Here is a 7190-nt window from a genome sequence, read left to right as displayed (position 1 = left end):
GTCATAAATTCTCTCAGTGATTTTTTGTCTGAAAATGTTTTGATTTCTCCCTCATTTTTGAAGGACAATTTTGCTGGATATAGAATTCTTGGTTGGCAGTTTTTCTCTTTTAATAATTTAAATATATCATCCCACTGTCTTCTCACCTCTATGGTTTCTGCTGAGAAATCTATGCACAGTCTTTCTGGGTTTCCCTTGTGTGTGATGGATTGCTTTTCTCTTGCTGCTTTCAAGATTCTCTCTTTCTCTTTGACCTCTGACATATTGATTAGTAAATGTCTTGGAGTACTTCTATTTGGATCTGTTCTCTTTGGGGTATGCTGTACTTCTTGGATCTGTAATTTTAAGTCTTTTGTAAGAGTTGGGAAATTTTCAGTGATAATTTCCTCCATTAGTTTTTCTCCTCCTTTTCCCTTCTCTTCTCCTTCTGGGACACCCACAACACGTATATTCATGCTCTTCGTATTGTCATTCAATTCCCTGTGTCCCTGCTCATATTTTTCCATCTTTTTCCTAAAGTTTCTGTTTCTTGTCAGATTTCAGATGTTCCATCCTCCAGCTCACTAATCATATCTCTCGAAATCTACCATTGTAGGTTTCCATGGTCTTTTTCATCTCTTCTACTGTGCCTTTCATTCTCATAAGTTCTGTCATTTGTTTTTTCAGACTTTCCATTTCTTCCTTTTGGTTCGTTCCTTGCCTTCTTTATATCCTCCCTCAATTCATTGATTTGGTTTTTGATGAGGTTTTCCATGTCTGTTCATATATTCTGATTTGTTTCAACTCCTGTATCTCCTTTGAATTGTTGGTTCATTCCTTTGAGTGGGCCATATCTTCAACTTTCCTGGTGTGATTTGTTGTCTTTTTCTGGCATCTAGACATTTAATTACCTTAACTAGTTTATTCTCGAGATTGCTTTCACTTCTTTTGCCTAGGGTTTTCTTGCTGGATGAATTTGTTGTCTATCTGTTCTTTGACATTCAGTTCAGCAGTTTCTGGATCTTTAGCTTAGGTTTTGTTTACAGAGGAGAATTTTTCAGTTCTGTTTTTCTTGTTTCTCACCCTGCTTGTATTGTACTTTTTCCCCCCAGTAGGGGGGTCTACTTAGGTTTTATAGACCGCAGCCGGATTTTCCCAGATCAAACTGACCTCCTATCAGGGGGAAAGAGTCACCTGTGTCAGTTTTCCCGGACGGTGAGACCCAGCAGGTTGAAAGACTTTCCTGTGATGTCTCTGGACTCTGTTTTTCTTATCCTGCCCTTTATGTGGCGCTTATCTGCCTGCAGGTCCCACCAGCATAAGATGATGTGGTACCTTTAACTTTGGCAGTCTCTTCCTGCTGGGAACATGGTGGAGACAGAGGAGAGGTTGCAGGCTGGTTTATTAGTTTCAAATTACCAAGCCCTGGTGTCTGAATTTCTTGAGTGAAGGATTCCACCTGCGTTGGACTTAAGCCCTTCCCTGGGGAATGCATAGGCTCCAGACAAGCCCTCAAACGGGCTTGTTTCTGCCTATGCCTGGGGCAGTTGCACCCTGAGAACCCCTCCCACTGTATCCAAATGCAGTCAAGCATTTGTAGAAACACAGCCACAAAAATCTCTATTTCTTTGGTTTTATTCTTTTTCCGTCAGCCCAGTCAGTGACCTCTGCTTTGTCCAGGTTCACCTTAGCTGGGGGCCTATTTTTAGTAGTCAGAATTTGTTAATTAATGCCACAATTGGTGTCTGGTTCGGCTCAGCCCCTGCTGCTGTTAAAGTCTCTTTAATTTCCCCTCTGGGAAGCAGCCTGTTGGGGAGGGGCGCTGGCCACTGCAGCTTGGGGAACTCATGGTTCCAGGGAGGTTCATAGCTCTCCAACTGCTGTACACTGGGGTACACTGTGACCCCAGGAGCTGTTCTGTACTGTTTCTGGTTATTTAGTAGTTGTTCTGGAGGACAAACTAAAACTTTAGCACACATTGCTAAGCTGCCATCTTGGCCCCTCCCCTTGGTTCACCCTTCTGCTTGGATCTTTTGACTATGTTTTAATTGGGTTGTTTATATTCCTATTGTTGAGTTTTATGAATTCTTTTTATATTTTGGATATGAGTTCTTTATCAGACATGTCTTTCCCAAATATTTTCTCTCTGTTTGTGCCTTCTCTTTTCATTCTATCTTTCACACACTAAAAGTTTTTAATTTTAATAAATTGCAACTTATCAATTTTTCTTTCATAGATTATTCATTTGGTATTATTCCTAAAAACTCATCACCAAACCCAAGGTCACATATATTTTTCTTCTATGCATATTTCTAGTAGTTTATAGTTTTGCATTTTATATTTAAGTACATGATCCATTTTGAATAGCTTTTTGGTGAAAAGGGCAAGGTTTTTATCTAGGCTTGTTTATTTACATATATATGTCCGATTAGTCCAGCATCATTTCTTGAAAAGACTATTCTTTTTCCATTAATTAGCCTTTGTACCTTAGTCAAGGTCAGTTGATTGTATTTATATGGGTTCTATTTCTAGGCTGTCTATTCTATTCCATTGATCTATGTGTCTAATCTTTCCCTATACTGTCTTGATTCTGTAGTTTTATAATAAGTCTTGAAATCTAACAGCACAAGTTGCCAACTTCATTCCTCTTTAATCTTTCATTAGTTAGTCTGTCTTTTGCCATTCTGTATAAAGTTTAGAATCAGTTTTCCATGTATATAAAACAGATTGCTGGGATTTAAATTGGGATTATGTTTAGTCTATAGATCAAATTATCAAGACAAAATATTTTAACAATATGGGGTTTTACCATCCAGAATGTGCATTATTGCTTCATTTATTTAGATCTTCTCTCATTTGTATTTTACACTTTGCTGCATACATATCTTATATGTATTTTCTTACTTATACGTAAGCACTTCCCTTTATTTTTCTTTTTATTGTCATGGGTTCCAGGAATCAAACCTGGGTCTCCAACATGGCAGGCAAGAATTCTGTCATTGAGCCACCATTGCACCACCAGAGCACTTCAATTTTTTTTTTTTTGCAGACACCAGAAATTGAATCAGGATCTCCACCACGACAGGGAAGTTCTGCCACTGAACCACCGTCGCACTGTCCCCAAGTACTTCACTTTTGATGCTGTTGTTTTGAGTGGTATTGTTTGAAATTTCAAATTCTGATTGAAAATTCACACATGGCTGACATAAGAAGGTAATTGACTTGTATATTTATCTTGTATACTGTGACCTTGCTATACTAACTTATTAATCATAGGAGATATTTTCATAGATTTTTTTTGATACTTATTTACAGAAGATATCATGAAATAAAGATAGTCCAATTTTGTTGAGGAGGCAGTCATTGTGCAAACAGCTGCCCCTCTCTAGCTGGCCCAATAAGAGCCTTGAGCCTGGAACATTACCTTTTTCAGAGACTAGACAGTGAGCTCATACTCAGCCCAGATTCTTCCTTATAAGGAAATCCTCCCCTGTTCCAGGTGCACAACAAACCCTTACTTACACATGTGCGTCATATGACAGCTGGACTCTGGCTATCTGCTGGCTGAAAATGACCTTACTCTGTCTCTGTCCTATGTGAGTACATGATGTTCATTCCAGTGCCTGCGTGAGTTTTTAGTATCTGGCAACACTCTTGTTCTGGAGTGGGTTGACATCTCCTTGGTGTCTCTTCTGGCTGGCAGTCTGCTGCAGTGGACATCTCCAATTAAAGAGCCATGGCATGGTGGTGACTTAAGGAACCCAATGTTCCACTAGGGTACCAGCTGCCTGCAGGGTGACAGATTGAGATGATGGCCTTCCTGTGGCTACAGGGAGGCAAGTGTTCTGTAGATACCACATTGTCTAGAGGTCCACAAACTCCGGAGGTGGGCCTGGGATGGGGTACTGGAGTTTCACCAGGTCTGGCTAGTTGCAGGCCCCAAATGCCCGAAACGTCAGCTAGGGGTGATAGCAGAGGCCACTAGGCTTTCTTGGAGAATGCTCGTAGATTGCTTTCTATAAGCTTTGAGGTTCCAAAGGTGGGGATGGGGGAGGTGGGAGGGTGGGAGGAATTGATCATTCTCTTTAGCCCCTGGTCCCACCCCAACTCCCCTGCAGAGCTGAGTGGGAAAGATTAGAGATCTAACAGAGGGGTTCCAGGAAGACTGAGGAGCAGTTCTGCTACCACTGCTTATGGCCATCCAACAGTGGCACCAGATCAAGCCTGAGGGTTACTCAGGAGCTAAGTATCTATCCACAAGCAAGTCCTTGGCACCAACAGACACCTAGACATTCCTGCAGCTGTTGAAACTGGAGAAAGGAAGAAAGAAGAAGAAAAGAATGTAGGCTGTTTGGGATCTCATTGCCAAGAGGCCTTAAAAAGACCTTTGAGACTTGGTATATTTGCTTCCACAATAATGGAGGCAATCTGGTGAAAGCCTTGAGAGTGTCGGATTACACCCCCACCCACCTTCAAAGCCCAGAGCACAAGCTGCAACCTCAGCCCAGACAGTAGTGGTAGCTGTAGGGAAGGTGGGGTGGTCCTGCCCCCCACCCGTTTCGTCCTGTAGCTGTGGGGCCCCTGCAACATTCACTTGGGAAATGATGGCAGCAGGCAGGGACAGCCCTCATGCCAGTGGCCAAATGACCAAGTGCCCTGTGGACCTGCACCATGGGCACTGGGCTTCAGAGCAGCATGCACCTCAGCCTCCAAGACTAAAAAGAGGGAAAGGGAGAAAGTGCGGTGGGGAAATGGGGAGGTGGAAAGACAGGGAGGAAAGATGGTAACCAACCTCACCCCTACTCAAGGTCCCTGAGTCCGCGAAACTGGCACAGGAGGGGTGCATGTCACCTGATTACAGCTCTCCAAGAGCACCCTCTCCCTTTCAGGACGCCTGAGCAGGGCCCACACCCAGGAGGGCTGCTTTGTGCTGCTCTGGGACCTACCCAAGGAACAGCGGCTCTGCAGGGCTCTTTACTGTCCCCGTGAAAAAACGGGAGGCCTTGCTGCAGTCTGCACCCTGGCGGTGCAGTGACCGACAGGGTGCTGTTCCCTTGCCCCCTTATGAACATCGGGATGGGTCACAGGGCCTCACAGGCTTTTTACCCCATCATCTTTGCTGAAGTGCCTTTGTCCCCAGGAGAGAAGGAAGTCTGGGGGAGTGGGGGCTTGGGAGGGAAGATTTCAGAGTGTTGTGATTTTGGGGTCACTGGATGCTAAAAGGATACTGGCATTGGGAAGAGGGGAGAACAAATAATGCCCTCCGGTTTGGGGTCTGAGGCCGCCACCAGTGTGATTCTTCTACAAGCTGCCCACACACCTCACTGTGTGGCCCCATTATATAATATATTATTGGTGGAGATGTGTTTCTATGTGTACTAGGGCCCAATCCCTGATGGGAATTGCTGCAGTGGGAATTGCATTGGGAATGGAAATTGTCCCACTTTAGTGGGGTATATATGAAAGACTGTATTTCAGTAACTCATGACCTATGACTAACAGCCTGCTATTTGATGAGACCCCTGGCAAGCCAAAGTGGCATATGAAATAAGACCACTGTGGGTATAAGTCAATGGGCTAAATATCAATTCTGCTCCTAATGAGCTTTTTTCCCACACCTCTGCCTGGTGAGAGCATCAGAGCCAACAGCAGACCAGGCTTGTCAGCTGAATGTAGAGGCTGAGGTGTCTTACCTCCACAGCCAGCAGATGCCTGACCATCTACCTCCTGGACCCACGATAAGACAGCCCATGAGGGTTCAACCTCCATCCTGGACAGGGCTTTCACGTATGGACTGTCACTGTCAACAGAAGACTTCAGAACAACATGAAAGCTGTCCTAGTGACAGACTCCTGAGTCTCAGGCCAGCATCTTCTGAGCAGGTAGATCATAGGGACTCTCATTTTACTGGATCCTGACTATGGCTGGGACACAGTCTGCAGGTTTGGCCTCGCCATTCCCATGCATTCCCTCCCCACAATACCCTGTCCAGGCCCTACAATACACCATGTGTTTCCCGTTCAGCTATTTCCTGAACACGTTGCATCTGATGGTGACACCAGTTTTGTAGCCCATCAAGGGGCATATGATAAACTTTCCATGGCTTATTACACCATGAAGTCATAGGGTGGGTAACTGAACATTTTGATGGACAACTAAAAAAGAGGTTTAAGTGGCTGTAGGAGAAGACAAAATAACTCCTCCCTGGATGACAAATCTCAGGTGAGAAGTCTCAATGCGGCAGTTCCAGGAAAGGATGGTTTCCATTTGTACCGTATGTTTGATAACCAAATCAGGTACCTAGGGAGGCATGGGGGAGGGGACGTATTAATGATTTTGTGTTTCAGAAATGCTTCTAAATTTGTTCCCTCCTCCTGAAGAAAAACTCCATGCTTCCTTTTCAAATTGCTGTGAGCCCTTACAGTTCAACCTAGTGCTGATCCATAATCATACTTGTTTCAGTTTGATAAAGCTGTCAGAATGCCAGAAATGGGTTGGATTTTTCAATGGGGTATGATTAGTTTACAAATTTACAGTTCTGAGGCCATGAAAATATCCCAATTAAGGCATCAAGAGGAAGATACCTTCTCTGAAGAAAGGCTGCTTGCATCCAGGGTTCCTCTGTCACAGGGAAAGGCACATAGCAATGTCTGTGGTCCCTTTCTCTTGGATTCTGGTTTCAATGTCTCTCTCTCTCTCAGATCCTGTGAGTCCTTCCTTGTTTGTCCTGCGATATTTCTCTCTAGGCTGTCTGGGCTTTTACTATCAGGTATCCTCTGCACAAAGAACTCTAATAAAGGATTAAGATTGAGTGAGCTGGGTCTCATCCCAATTGAAATAGCCTAACCAGAAATTCCCACATATTATAGGTCTGTCCCCACAAGAATGCATTAAAAGAACATGGTCTTTTCTGGGGTACATAAAAGATTCAAACTGGCACAACACCTGACAGTACTGATTTCAAGACAGCAAGATGGAGAACCCTAAGGCTAGAGTCCCATCCTGAAAGATCCTATTGGCAACCCCGATAAACTGACTGCCTGTTGAATGCATGCTCTGCTTGGGATACCTTAGCATTGGAAACTCTTTGTTTCCATAGGTTTTGTATATGTCCTGTGAGAGTGCACTTCTTCTGTGCTCCGTGTTATGACACATGCTTTTTGACACAGCCCCTCAACATCTGTTATTGGACAAAGGCAGTGAGCTCTCTT

The sequence above is a fragment of the Tamandua tetradactyla genome, chromosome 1, assembly GCF_023851605.1.
Source record: "Tamandua tetradactyla isolate mTamTet1 chromosome 1, mTamTet1.pri, whole genome shotgun sequence".
In the NCBI taxonomy this organism is placed as follows: Eukaryota; Metazoa; Chordata; class Mammalia; order Pilosa; family Myrmecophagidae; genus Tamandua; species Tamandua tetradactyla.
The sequence above is the reverse complement of the archived record's forward strand: the minus strand, read 5'-3'. Positions refer to the sequence as shown.